This window comes from Coptis chinensis, chromosome 8, assembly GCF_015680905.1.
Source record: "Coptis chinensis isolate HL-2020 chromosome 8, ASM1568090v1, whole genome shotgun sequence".
NCBI lineage: Eukaryota > Viridiplantae > Streptophyta > Magnoliopsida > Ranunculales > Ranunculaceae > Coptis > Coptis chinensis.
Window position 1 is genome coordinate 67,178,875 of NC_141463.1, and position 15,678 is coordinate 67,194,552.

A 15,678-nucleotide genomic window follows, 5' to 3' on the forward strand; every position below is an offset into this window, starting at 1 on the left:
GGTTCTCTACTTTTTTGAACTACTATCACTTCTAGCTTGATAGAAGTGATTCCATTTTGGACTTAAAATTAAAATCCAATAACAATGCTCAAATTTAAATGGTTCCTTTTGAACAGTTGAAAAAATAGTACGAGCTCGTGACATTGTATCATCCGCATTAGTACCACTAGCATTCACTCTCAATTGTTGATCATAATAACCTTGAAATAAACTTACCGCATGTTGGATGATGTGAAAACGCGCTTGAACCGATCCACCAGTTCGTGGTTGCCCTACATGACCAAGTTGGCTCATACGCTTGTTCATTTCATCAGCAATTTTCTAAAAAAAACTGTCTATTTTGGCCCGTTCCAACAACTACATCTTCTGAATTAAAAATCCAACTATGACATAAAATTTCATCTTCTACAGCTGTGAAATTTTTGGAACGACCTTGAACATAGGTATGTTGGCTGTTTTCTTGGCTTTGGTTTTCACTATTTCTACCACCTCTATTTCCTCCACCTCTAGACCCTTGTGAAGACATTTTGTGATTTTGGTGAAGAATAAAATAAGAAAGAAGAAGATGAAGTGAATTGGTGAAAAATTAGTTAAGCAAATATGCAATATATATAGGCCCAGTCCAACGGAACTAAATATAGCCATTAATATAGCCGTTAATTCCAACAGTACAAAATCGAGCAGTTTGAATTTTTTATTAAAAAAAAAGAAAAAAAATGCTAGACAGCAAAACTTGTCCCGTCCCACTCTTGGACGGGTCAACTTGTCTCGTGCGAGTCATTTCTATATTTTTGACGAATTTGGTTTCAGATTTGACAATTGTTAAAATAAAAACGATGTTTTGACAGCGCGTTGGTGACGAAAATTGCCAAATAAATTGTCAACTGTCACATTAGAAATCGATTATAGCAGCGCGTTGATGATGCTCAAAGAGCAAGTCTAATAGAGGGTGTCACACCCCAAATTTTCAAACAATATTTAAAACAATTATATTCAATTATCTGGAAACCCGGGGTGAAACAAAACCCAAAACCCTGTTATCAAACATGATATATACAAAACTGAAATCAAAATAAAACTAAAAGGAACAATCCTTAAATCACATTATTAAACTACAAAGAAACTAACCAACTCTATTACATCTGTCTCAAAACAAAACCGTACCCTTCAGAAAATCTTAAACCAGAAGACTCCAAGAGCAACTCCAAATCATGTGTCCTTATCCACTGCACTCCACCATCTATGTTCCCAAGAACACACCCACGTTGCAAAACAAAGCAAATATGGGTCAGCAAATTGAATTTGCTGGTATGAGTAGACTAACAACAAAATATATATAATAATCTTTTAAATTAATAAATATAACATTACCAACCATTTCAACTTGGAAGACAATATAGTTCCGTTTTTCAAAACGGCGTGTAGTTTCTTCCCAAGTAAAATTTCACCCCCAATATACAAATTCCAAGAATCTCATATAACATTACTCATCATTTCCACTTTCCAAAATAATTCACAACATAAATACCACTTACATTCCATTTATTAAATGCACATATGATAACCTAATTAAATATGAGTTTGGTATACCTTACCTTTAAGCCAACATGTCGTCTTCGGGTAGGATATTTACGTCCCTGCATAAAAGATTAATAGATCCTACCCTCCTGCAAAACAGAGTTAGACATCACAATAAAATGATTTATCTCAGCCAGTCAAATTTTCATTCATAACCAAACCTCATTTAAGACATTTAAGTCTAATTGATATAACCTGGTTCGTCCCGCATATTCGGGGAATACCACTTATCATAATACCTATATCAAGGGTAGTCATTTATATGACATCATTACGTCATAAAGTTTCTACGTGCATAACCATAGATCTCAGACTATCACAAGTCATTAATATTTTCGTAATAACATATCAAGTTATAGTCATTTTGCAGTCACATAGAAATCACAATCATTTACTAATATTATTCACAGTCACACCTCACATCCATAACATCACATAATTCATATACTTTTACTTAAAAACCACTGGTTTACTTATGAGAATGGGGAAATATCACACCCAAAGAGTACATTCATCCATTGTGAGTATCAACTCATACAAACCATGTAAACATTTCTCATAAGAAATCATATACATCATATGCAATAACTCCATCATACGTAAAATCAATATTTTACTTTGCTTATTAATTATCTCGTTAACTCATTTATTAAAAGACATAGCCCAACCTTTAGTTCCTACTCCACGATTTGCACTACACACATTTGCCAAATCACACATATTCGTGTGCCTCACTCACACCGAGTACCACTACAAGACATATGTCCCAAGCGGGATATCGCCTTTAGGAAACATACTTTCATATTGTAAACTCGTAACTTGTGAGTCACAGCCATCTCTGGGCTTTCCATACACATAATCATAAAGCCTCCTTTGGGTATAACAAAATATCAGGTCATTTATGGCACATTTAATGAATATCTTAGGTCATTCCCGCCACATTCAAGGAATACCCATCATAACACTAACAGACCATTAATGACACATTCAATGAATACCTTGGGTCATTCCCGCAACATTCAAGGAATACCCATTATAACACTAACAGGCCATTAATGGCACATTCAATGAATACCTTGGGTCATTCCCGCCACATTCAAGGAATACCCACTACATTCCCATACATTTAAGGAATACAGCCAACCCGCAAGGCGAATGCCTTAGTTCCTCTCTAAGGCGACTTTTCACATGACATCATTAGTCATAAACATTTATTTTCATTTATTTTCATCAAAGAGGCATGGAGAGATCTAAAGATGTGGACGACACATATTTTCACCAGACACTTTTACATTGGATTTTAACACTCAAGAGTTTTCATTTATTATAATATTTTTATTACAAAACAAACATCATCTCAAACAATAATTCATTACTAAAGATTCCAAACACAATAACTAATCAACTCACCTCATCATCAATTATATAAATCATAGATATCAAAAGATTCAATCATGAATAACGCATTAATTAAATGTCTCGTGAGTACATTTTAAACAACCACAATCACAATTAAGTACTAACATTGTACATGTATAGATATCACAATAACTAATAACTAATAATTAATATATAATATAGTGGCTGCACTTTTGCTCAAAACTGCCTACGTATCCAAATCTTTCAAGATTGGAATCAAGCCTTCGTAATTCTTATCAACCACATAGTCAATGCTATAGTTTTTCCTACATTCATCCAAATGATATGTAGTTTAATTATTTAAAAACTAAGGTATGTAGATATACTTTTTCATGTAGAACTTGAAGTCCCAACCTCAGCCCTTCTAGAAGAAAATTTAGGTCGAAAACGGTAAAAATCCTAATTTTCAGCAAATTAGATTTCTGACGGACTATCTTCTGAATGACACAACTTTTTTCACAGGTATTCAAACGCATTGAGGCTTTTTGTGTTGCAAAGCTGACACACAGAACTTACTTTCTTATGTTTTACAAAAATACTTAATCTCATTCTAAATGTTCGATAACTAAGCTCAAACACAGTGCACAAAAACTGATTTCTGACGCACTGTTTTCTGCCAGTCAAACTTCCAAACACCATAATTAATTCCACGGGTCTTGGAATGAAATGAGGCCAATTGGAATAGAAAGCAGACTTCCAAATCTTACTTTTTTATGTTTTATAAAAATTCTAAATCTCACCCTAACTATTTTAAAACTGGACTTGAACACAGTGCGCAGAAACTGATTTCTGACGCACTATTTTCTGTCAACCAAACTTCCAGACCTTATATCTATCACCAAAGACCTCGGAATGCAACGAGGCTAATTGAGTTGGAAAGCAGACACATAAAACTTATTTTTTTATGTTTTGGGGAGAGTTTGAATCTGACCCTAACTATGTGAAAACTCGATTCCAAACCAGGCACAGACCGGATTTCTGAAATCAGAAAATTCTGACGTGCCAACTTCCGAATACCATAACCATATCCACAAACCTCGGAATTCAACAAGGTCAATTGGGTTGGAAAGCAGACTTCCAGACCTTACGTTTTCATGTTTTCATAAAAATCTAGTTCAAACTCTAACTAAATTAAAACTTAGCTCGAAATCAGACCAGCGCTAAGCTCAAAACTTTTGACATCTAAAGTATGCCAAGTCATCCAAAGACCAACAGTACTTGCTAACTACCACACACATAGCCATGGGATAACTTGCGTACTACTCAAGAAATTCCACAAACAACATAAATTAAGTATCATAAATAGGTGCAGCAGTAGCCATTGTCAAATATTCTTTATCAAAATCCAACATATACTTATTATGTATAAGACATTTAAATGCAATAAATTCATGCAAAGAAAACTACCAGCCATATAAAGCCAGGAATAGCTCACATATCACCAAAGGTTCAAAAGCCTATAAAGACATGCAGAGAATACCATTATACCTTCTCATATCTAAAAGTCACTTTAGAATCAAATAATTACTTATTATACCCTCCAACTACTCATGGTAAAGTGTATCTACGCCACAAAAAAAACAAACAAAGTATGGCAATCATCAAATGGATATAACCGACCCCCATTTTTTTTTTCCAATTCGAACTCTGGCATATAACAATTGCTCACTTCAAACAGTTAACCAACGATTTACTAAATTCCATATACACCTATCTACACACAGATAACCAAAAGAACGCCTATGCGTCAATATGCGATTTAAGTCTTTGAGCACTTTAATAGATTTACATTCCATAGTTCTAAGTAAAACAATTCAATGAATTAATTAGTAGAAATCAGTTAACAATCCATTAAAATTTTTAGAACAAATTAAAATTAAGACTACTCATTTGCGAATTAATCGGGCGAAAACCAAAAAAAAATCGAAGTCACCGTCACACCATATGAAGGTTGTCTTCTCCCTCCGGCTTTTCTCTCTCTCTCTCTCTCTCTCTCTCTCTCTCTCTCTCTCTCTCTCTCTTTTAGAGCACGTCTCTTCTCCTTTTGTTTTCTTTTTTTTTTCTTTTTCAAAAAAACTCCCCCAAAAACAAGAACGAGGGTTTGGTAAAACCAAAATACCCAAAACCCCCATCCCTTATTTCTAGCAACTACTCATCCCACTTCCCACGTTTTTATGTTTCTATCTTTATCTTTATCTTTATCTTTATCCTTTATTTTTATTATTATTTAACTTTATATATATTTTTTTAAAAAAATGAAAAATAGGGTTGTTATAGAGGGCTACTATAATGGGTTGCTAAAAGGTGCCTCATAGGCCTTTTAGCAGGTTCAGCCAAATTTGGCAACCCAAACTTCTAAAACCATTCCAACGACACTTTTTAGCAGTTATTAAGTTCGGGAGATGGATGGCTGAAACTATGCCGTCCGTATGTTAACTCTGTCGTCTGTCTAGTCCAGACATCCTAACGGCTAGTTTTTCTAAAATTACAAATTTATAGCAACTACTTCACACAACTCTCTCACCATTTGCTCCAAATTCTCATACAATTTCTATCTACTCCAACTACAACAATCACTACTCCAAGTACAACAATGGATCCAAATGAACATGCAACCACATCAAAAGGAAATAAATCTACAAGGTCCGCCAATTTTTCAATTTAAGAAGACGAGGCTCTTTGCAAAGCGTGGATATATGTTAATGAAGATCCAATTGTTAGTGCGGAGCAACGAGTCACACACTATTGGGAGTGAATATTAGAGAAATTTCGAGAGAGATCGAGTTGGCGAAAACAACAAGAGAAGCAAGGATTCGGTGTCCACTCGATTTGGACACATCCAAAAAGCTTGCAGCCGGCGGGCGGGAATTATCTCCTCTTCGGAGAGGACCACAAGAAGTGGCACAACTATCCAAGATCGGTTGGCCAAGGCAAAAACAACATATATGTTGGCTCATAACACACACTTTCAATTTGAGCATTGTTGGGTCCTCTTCAAAGATAGCCCAAAATGGAATGAAGAATTGGAGAGTCAGTCCACAACTACATCGAGGAGACGAACCAACGTCATTCTCGATGTAGATGATGAAGTCGTGCCTTCAACACACCCACAACGCCGTCGATGACTCTTGGTGGCGTTCCAATTGATCCATTCCCTACACAAGTTAGGGATGGAAGTGGAAGTGGAGGTGAAGGTAGAGGTGGAAGTGGAAGTGGAAATGCAAGTGGAACCAAGAAAAAATGACCACCGGGAACAAGGGGTGAGAAAGAAAGTAGAAGAGAATTACAAGATGATGGAGAAGTATTTGGCACAAATGGCGAATGTCGCCGCCGATAGGGTGAAGATAATAGAGCTCAAGAAGTGGAAAGAAGACAATAAAATATTAGCACAAGATACTTCTACTCTTGAGCCGGAAGTTGCCGAATACTTCAAGACGATGAAAATAGAAATAATTCACCAAAGGAGAGAAAGTGGAACATTTGGAACTCCAAGTGGTGGTGGTGCTTCTAGTGGGGGTGGTGCTTCAATTATTTAGATTAATTTCAATGTTGTTTTAGTTATTTCATTTCCATTGTTGTTGTTAGTTCATTTCCAATATTGTAATTTCAATTTCAATTTTAATTTTAATTGTCTTGAAACAACATAAAGTCAAACATAGATAATACTCAAACTATAGAATAACACATAGATAATACTCAAACTACAAACATAAAATATTTATACTATATTCCTTGATCCGCACAAAATTGCCAAAGGTGATTGATGAGATCAACTTTTAGTTGAACATTAGTTTCTCTGTTCTGATTGTGATGAAGTGTGTTGAGCCTTCTTGCAATTTCCTCATTTTGATTCTTGACAACATGCAATGCAACTGGTGGCTCCCAATCCATATCAATTTGCCAATCTTCGATATCAATCTCTCGTTCATCCTCGATAATCATATTATGTAAAATTATACACGTCTTCATTATCCGATCAATGTCATCCCTACTCTACATTCGCGTCGGCCTCTTGATTATCCCCCATCTAGCTTGTAAGACACCAAATGCACGCTCCACATCTTTGCGACACGTTTTTTACATTTTAACAAAAAATCCCTCTATTTGAGTTGTTGGGTGAGGGATTGTTTGTACAAGTGTAATCCATTTAAGATAAATCACATCGGCTAGATAGTAACCCATTTTGTCTTGGCAACCATTTACGGTGTAATTGCAACAAGGAGCATCACCACGCATAAGATTGTCAAAGAGGTGAGAACATTGAAGCATGTTGACGTTGTTGTTTGAACTCGCCAGACCAAAAAAAACGTGCCAAATCCACAAGTCTTGATCGACAACGGCTTCCAAAATAATTGTAGGTTTCGTCTTATGTCTTACATGTGTACCTTGCCATGCCGTAGGACACATTTCCCATTGTTAATGCATACAATCCAAACTTCCAAGCATACTCGGGAAGCCACGATTTTTACCTTGTGCAAGTAGACGTTGAATGTCTTCTTCATTTGGAGCCCTCAAATATTCTTTGTATAGACCCCCAATTTGTGGCTCATTAAGCCCACGAATCCAGCCCAATACTAGGCCTAGTCCAGCAGTTAAGCCCACGTGTTTAACCCTAGCACATCCAATTACTGGTCCATTTATGAATATGTCTAGGTTCATTATTGTAAAATATAAGGATAGAAGTTCAAAGAGATAACAATTCTTTTGACAAACAAATATAGTCCTCTTAGGACTAAATCTCTACCAATTGATAAAAAACATTCTCTCTGACAACAAGGAACTACGTTGAAACTTGATCCCTAGATAATAGATCTTGGGTACGTAGGCAGCCATTATCTTGGTTCAGTTTCATCTCCCCCAACATCAATTTCCTCTGTTTCATAGTGCGTTCTTTATCATTTGCTCTCATTGTGTTGAAGCAGGTTATTGGCGAAACATAATTGGCACCGTCTGTGGGGTTTTTAGAATTCATTATCACGTGAAGCAATCAAGATGGTAAGCACAAGAAGCAGACCGAACTATCAACATATTCCTCCTGCCAATTGGAATCGCAACCCTTGAAATTCAACTCGGCCAATGCAAGAACCATTGAACAATTGAGTTGCTCCTAATGGTAGGATTAATTTTCAACATCCAACTGCAGCAGCATCACTGCCACTGCCACCGCCTCCGCCTCCACCGCCGCCACCACCCCTAACAGTCTTGCAATAAGAAAACCTACAAGTAGGTAATCCTCTACATGGTTCGCTATCCATCTATGTTGATCCTTCAATTGACATGGATATGGACATGGACATTACTCTCACACCAACTAACGGAACAGGTGATGGTAACAGCCAATACACCCCTAATACGGTTGAGCGTGAGTTATGACGAGTCAACATTTTAAATTGGAACTTGAGATGGAAGCTCGCAAAGAGACGAAGGCCAGTGGACAATGTTGTCAATTCAACTACATCAAGGCAACCACACAGGGATGCAAGCCATTCTAGTGTATAGGACCGTCTTGAAGATCCACTTCTAGTCCTCAGCAATGTGCTACTTCTCAAGCACAATCAACAGTGCACGCTCTAAGAGTAATGACCTTATTACTCGAACTTGTGGGGAGATTCAGATTGGCAGGGATAACTACTACCCTAGACATGCCTCATCGCAGACAAGAGCAACAAAACATGGAGGAGCGGTATAATTATATTAACTATCCTGCCAAGGGTGACTACTGGCCTAGACAAGCTGGTTACAAGAATAGAGAAAAACAATCACCGGTAGGAGATAATTGTGCGTACCGCCAAAGATCTCTAACTCCAATAAGAGACAATGGAAGGTATCCTTCTCCACATGGGCACGACCGAGGGCGTCTAGTTGTTCGAGCAAATACTTTAACTCTGACGGAACAACAATTGAAATAGTTGATTGCAAAAGAACTTAACGATAGAGAGTCAATGGATGTCAGAATTTAAAATTTGACGGTCAAGGAAGGGTACTTGATAAGTTATGAAAAAATGTCATCCCACACAGGTTTGACCTAACAGGGAAGACTGACATCCCATACAGGTCCGACCTGACAAGGAAGGCTGACCTCGCCTGATTTGAGGAAAATCACCATCCCAGACAGGTCCGACCTAACAAAAAAAAATAGCATCACAGAAAAAACTATAAGAAAGACAGTCATCCCAGACCAGACCGACCTGACAGGGAAAACCGACCTCGCAGATTTGAGAAAATTTTCCATCCCAGACAGGTCCGACAGGGAAAGAAGGCATCACGAAAGAAAATATAATGAAGGCCAATATCCCAAATGAGACCGACCTAACAGGGAAAGCCGACCTTGTTGACCTGAGGAAAATTGCCATCCTAGACAGGTCTGATCCGATAGGGAAGGAAGGTGTCACAGAAGCAACTAGAGGGAAGACCACGATCCCAGACAAGCTACCGGCCTAGGTAGGCTGGTTACACGCAAAGAAAAAGACAATTTCCAGTCGGACCTGAATGTGTGTACCGCCTAAAATCTCCAACTCTTGTAAGAGATAATGGCAAGTGTCATCCTCCACATAGGCTCAACCGGGGGAGTCTGTCTGTTTAAATATTCTGGATGAAATGGATTTCACCCCGCTTAACACAAAGTCCCTTTGATGTAACTTCCACAAATAATGGTCACAGGCATGAAAAGCTTTGTCGTTTCTCAAGGGGAATTAGGTAAAGGAGTTACCTATAATTTTGCAGACTTATAGTACAACGCCAAAGTATTCAACTACGTTATCACCTTTCAACCTTGAATATGGCGCTGAATTAGTTTCATCCACAGAGCTGATTTCCAGTACATCTCAATGGTTGCTGTTGAAACAGACTCAAACGACATTTTTACCGTACTGTTATGAAGTTCTTTTACATTTTAACATGTTATCCATCAATAGAGACATTCAATTTCCATTCTCATATGTTTTGTTGCCCTTTATTACATTAATTACTCTATTCTTATGTACTCATCCTTTCAACAATATTGTCATTCATTAGTATTAATTCCAAAGAGGTCATCCATATTATGCCTTCTTCGGTCCAAGTTTGTCGCATTCATGCCTACTTGAAGAAAATCCGAGTCAATAAGATGGTTATTCTTGCTCGGTACGGTTATTAGAATACTCTCAAATTTTAATAACCGTGTGAATTCCACTACTAAGGCAACGGGGTTGTGTTAAGTTTTAGTTTGGTCAAAGTGCAAGAATGACAACCTTGCACCTGCGGAAAATTCTAGACCTTGCCTCACGTTTGGTACATGTGTTGTTATACCTGAATAGCTAAGGTCATTAAAGACCACCGTGGCCCCTTTGCCTTAGTTTTTTCAATGACAACAATGGGGGCGAGACTTACACTTTCTTATGCTAATTTTATATTGGGGGTTCCCCCATTATATCGCCATCATATTTTTCTATCAATATTACCTATCAACATGCAGCGAACAACACAAGATCAAAAACAATAAGTGATGTTGCATTTCCATTAAAGGTTGGTTTTATTTTTCCTACTTTTATTACACAATCAACGTTCTATTATTTTTCCTCTGGAAAAGACACACATTTCGGAGCAACTTTTAATAGTATCCATATACAAACTTTCGCTAATTATTTTCACCAATATTTTCCGCCAATAATTTTCGTTAATTATTTCCGCTAATAACTTTCGCGAATTATTTCCGCCAATAAACTTCGCCAATTATTTTCGCCAATAAACTTCTGCCAATTATTTCTGTCTCCTGTCGCCAATATTCCCGTCTTCTTTTGCCACTAATTTTCGCTAATTATTTTTGCCAATAATTTTTGCTAATTATTTTCGCCAATTATTTCTGCTAATTATTTTTGCCAATAATTTTCGCTAATTATTTCTACCAATCATTTTCACCAATTATTTTCACCTCCTTTCGCCAATAACTTCCGCTAATAATTTTCGCAAATTCTTTTCGCTAATTATTCCCGTCAATAATTTTTGCCAATAATTTTCGCTAAATATTTCCGTCTCCTGTCGCCAATATTTTCCGTCTCCTTCCATTCTTTTTCTATATTCATTTCTTTGCCACATGGGTTTTGCCCATCCACCAAAAAGGGGGTGATGTATAGACCCCAATTTGTGGCTCATTAAGCCCACGAATCTAACCCAATACTAGGCCTAATCCAGCAGTTAAACCCACATATTTAACCCTAGCTCATCCAATTACTGGTCTATTTATGAATATGCCTAGGTTTATCATTGTAGAAATAAAGATAGAAGTTCAAAGAGATAACAATTCTTTTGACAAACAAACATAGTCCTCTTAGGACTCAATCTCTACCAATTGATAAAAAACATTCTCTCTAACAACAAGGATCTACGTTGAAACTTGATCCCTAGATAATAGATCTTGGGTACGTAGGCAGCCATTATCTTGGTTCAGTTTTATCTCCCCCAACATCAATTTCCTATATTTCTTAGTGCGTTCTTTATCATTTGCTCTCGTTGTGTTGAAGCAGGTTATTGTCGAAATATTCTTCCTTGAAGACCGCCAACACGGTATCACAAAAATTTCTTAAGCTTTCGGAAAGGGTGCTCTTTGCAATTTGAGTGTATTCATCCCCCGCATCCGCACCACAACCATATGCAAGCAAACAAATACAAGCAACCGCCTTTTGCATACCCATCAAACATGGTTTTCTAATGCCATCAACCTTGTATGTGAAGTACTTGTCATGGTTGGAAACAACTTTCAAGATTTAGAGGAAAAGATGGCGGTGCATCCTAACCTCCTACGGAAGATATCAAGGGGATACTTCAGGTTTTGCACGAAGTAATCCCTCATAATCCTATTGTGAGTGCCGGTTCGATCACGATAAATGTACTTTTTATCGGGGACCGAGCCTCGATGATCACGAGTAGCTTCATGCATGTCTTGCAACAAAGAGAAAATATGTACGAACATGTTCTCATCGTCATTCATCATGTTCTCATCTTCGGATGAGGAGCTTGATTCAACATAGCGAAAAGAAGAAGTCATTTTGAATGTGAGAAGAAAAGTTGCAAAGTTGATAATGAATGTGAGAAAAAATGTTGCAAAATTGAGAATAGTAATGCAAAAAGTGAATGAAGGCAAAGTTGAGAAATTTGTGGTTGATGGTTGAGGCTTTGATGACAAATAAATGCATGTGAGTGAAAAATTGGTTGAATTTGGCTAAGTCAAAATCGTGTTGAGTGTCTGGAAAGTACGGATGGCACAGTGTCTACCGTCCGTCCATTTAATTAAAACGAGAGACAGACGACATAGTTTCTGCCGTTTGTACATAAATAACCAACAGACGGCAGAAACTATGTTGTCCGTCTCCCAAAACTTATTATGGCAACTACTAGCGAAGGTCTTAATTTTGGCTAGGTTTTTGACTCCTTCCAAATTTAAGACCCTTTTAGCAGCCCCATTGGAATGCCATTTTTGCCATTGGACTTGCTCTAAGCAATTAAAATCGGTTTTCAGACCTAATAGGTTGAGGAGTAAATGAGTGATATACTGATATGTGATTAATAAGTCAATCGGCGATTTAAACATAGTATAATCATACCAAAAAAATTCTAAATAGTTATATGAGATGCAACAAAACAATATCAAATTCTCGTAATCACATCCAATCAACTCAATCTTATTTGAGTACAAGATGTCAAACACAATAATTATGTTAAATATTTAAAGAGGAGAGAGAATAGAGAATATATATTAGAAAGATAATATAAGAATTTGCATATTAAACTTTCGTTAAGGAAGAGAAAATCAGTAACTCTTAGCTTTGTGTGTTGATTTCGTTATTTCATTATTAATCCGGTTTAGGAATCTAATTTGTTAATTTTACGTATTTTTTTTTGGGTGGGAATTGAAACATATATTTCCAGTGATTTTTTTTCTCAGTTTGGAGATAAATTGGTCATCTCGACCAATTAATCAATCAATTTGGTGATTAAATCGGACAAGTGGGAAAAAAATTTAAAATCGGTAAAAAAAACTAATCACTTTACAAATTATAAGCTATATGCGGTAATCGCCGATATTGATGACATACTGTAATTACAAACAAAAATTGAGCATTTGATGGGCAACTATTTGATGAGTAAATTATTATGTCAATTTTTGTGGAAAAACCCTGAACTAAAAGCTATTGCAAATGGTATAACAAGTATTGTATTACATAAAGTTATTGCAAATTTATGTCAAATGCATTGGTTAAGAGCAAGTCCAATGGAGAGCTACTAAAATGGGCTACTAAAAGGGTGCCACATAGGATTTTTAGACTTTTTAACTTGACAGCTAAATTTGGCATGCCAAAATATGAAAAACAAGTCCGGCCAATGAGTTTTTTTTTAGCATTTTTTAGAGTTGGTGGACGGACGGCAGACTTTATGTCGTTTGTCAGTATTCACTTAAAAGTGAATATTGACCATGGACAGTAAAAGTGAACAGTACATATAACGGAAACTCTGTCATCCGTTGCAATTTAACACATGGACAACAAAGTTTGTGATCAATCTCTCATAACTTATTTTTAGCAACTGCTAGACAAGGCCACAAATTTGGCTGGGTATATCATTCCAACCAAATTTAAGACCCTTCTAGTAGTCCCATTGGAATGATTATTTGGTTTTTGGGGTGTTATATGGTATTTAGCAGCTCATATAGCACCCCATTGGACTTGCTCTAATTAGTTATTACCTTGTTCAAGTTCAAGATTTTAGCTAGGTGTGTAACAATAATTTCAAATTTTCATTACATGCATTGTGTCATAATGTATTGGGAAGGGCTTTTACTGTGAAGACTGCCTACAAATACCTCAAACAGAGGGATTAGCAAGGGCAGTCTTCAAGTTTCAGCTCCAAAACCATCTCTAGAATATGGAAGTCAAGCCTTCCAGCATACATTCAATTATTCATTTGGAAATTATATAGGAGATCCCTGCCCATGGGGGATCTACTATTAGAAAGAAATATGCATGGGGACTTTGCTTTCCCTTTTTGTTTGAGCACCATAGAAACAGATGAACATCTCCTCTTTGGCTATGAGTGGACAAGAAATGTATGGTTTGCCTCAGCTCTTGGGATTAGGGTACAAATTGGTAGGGCTGACACTCTCAGAACTTGGTTGGACCAATTTATGCTCTGGTGCTCCAATAAAGAAGAACCTAGTAGTCACACTGGGGTTTTCTGCTGTGTGATGCTTCACTGTATTTGGGAAATGAGAAATGAAGCAAAATTTGAGAACAAGTTGCCTAGCTGGGCAAAGCTACTAAGGAAATGTTCCAATGTAACAGCAAGCTGCTGCATGGCTTTTAGAGAAAATCTCCCTAACCCTAATGCTAATTTGCCTATAGCAAATACTTTAAATGATATAGTTCCAATCATTCCCAATGATAGCATATTGATTAGATATGATGTTGCCTTCCACAGGGACACTGGATGGGCAAGTGCTGGATGCATGGCTTGGAATGATGTAGGAGAGCAAGTGGGAGCTGCTGTCAGGAGATTCAAAGCTACTGAACCAGAGGAGGCAGAAATGATAGCAACTGAAGTGGCTGTCTTACTGGCTTGCTATTTGGGGAAATATGCTTTTGTGATATAAGGAGATTGTTCAGAGGTCATTAAGACTTTTAATGGGGGTGACTGCAAGTGGAAGTTCATTGCCCTATATTTTGTTGTAAAAAGACTGTTAAGTAATCTTGAGTCTGTTTCATCTAGTTGGTTAAGTATAACTGAAAATGGAGATGCTCATCTAGTGCTATTAAATGGGCCGGGCCAGGCCAGCCCGGCCCTCAAAACTTACAACCCTCACGAATTGAGGGCCGGGCTAGCCCACCCCTCATTAGTGTTGAGGGTTGGGCCAAAACGGTCTAATAGAAAATGTATTAAGCCCTTGCCCGCCCTTCAGCCTATTATAGAGGGCTGAGGGCTGGGTTAGAGAGTCAGGCTGAGGGCCGGGTTAGAGATCTTTTTTTCCTCACTGTAATCTTTGGAGCAAACTAGCAGTCTTCATTCAATATTGAAATATTGATTTTATCTTATACTACAATACAAACACTTAGACCCAAAATAGAGTATTGATTTCTGGTTACAAATACATGTTTAATATTTGGGATCCAACCATACAAAATGAGGAACAAATACATAATTCTAAGTCTCAAGTGGTTTATGGCTCATCCACTGTCATGACTGGCCAGTGAGAACCCATTCTATCAATAACGAAGAACCTGAACCACCTATAGATCGACCTAAGACAATATAAACTTGTTATATATCTTATGAAAATTGAGACATCCTTTTTCTGATAAGATCAGGAAAATGAACGAATCTATATAATTAAAATGAAATGAAAATATGGTTGTGGACTTTATCCAATTTCTAAAAGGGTAGATACTATAACCCTAAGGGTATTTTAAGTAAAACAAAACTTTGATATGGTAATAAGGTAATTATAGATGAGGGCTTACTGCGGGCCTGAATGAGGGCCTAATTAGGGTCGGGTTGTGGGCCGGGCTTAAGGTTTGAACTATAGGCCCTTACCCTCCCCTCATATGTTTGAGGGTCGGGCCGGCCCTACCCTCAAATCAATGCGGGCCTTGTTTAGAGGGCTTTTTCAGCCCATGGGGCGGATCGGGCGGAGGGCTTGAGAGCTATTTAATTTGA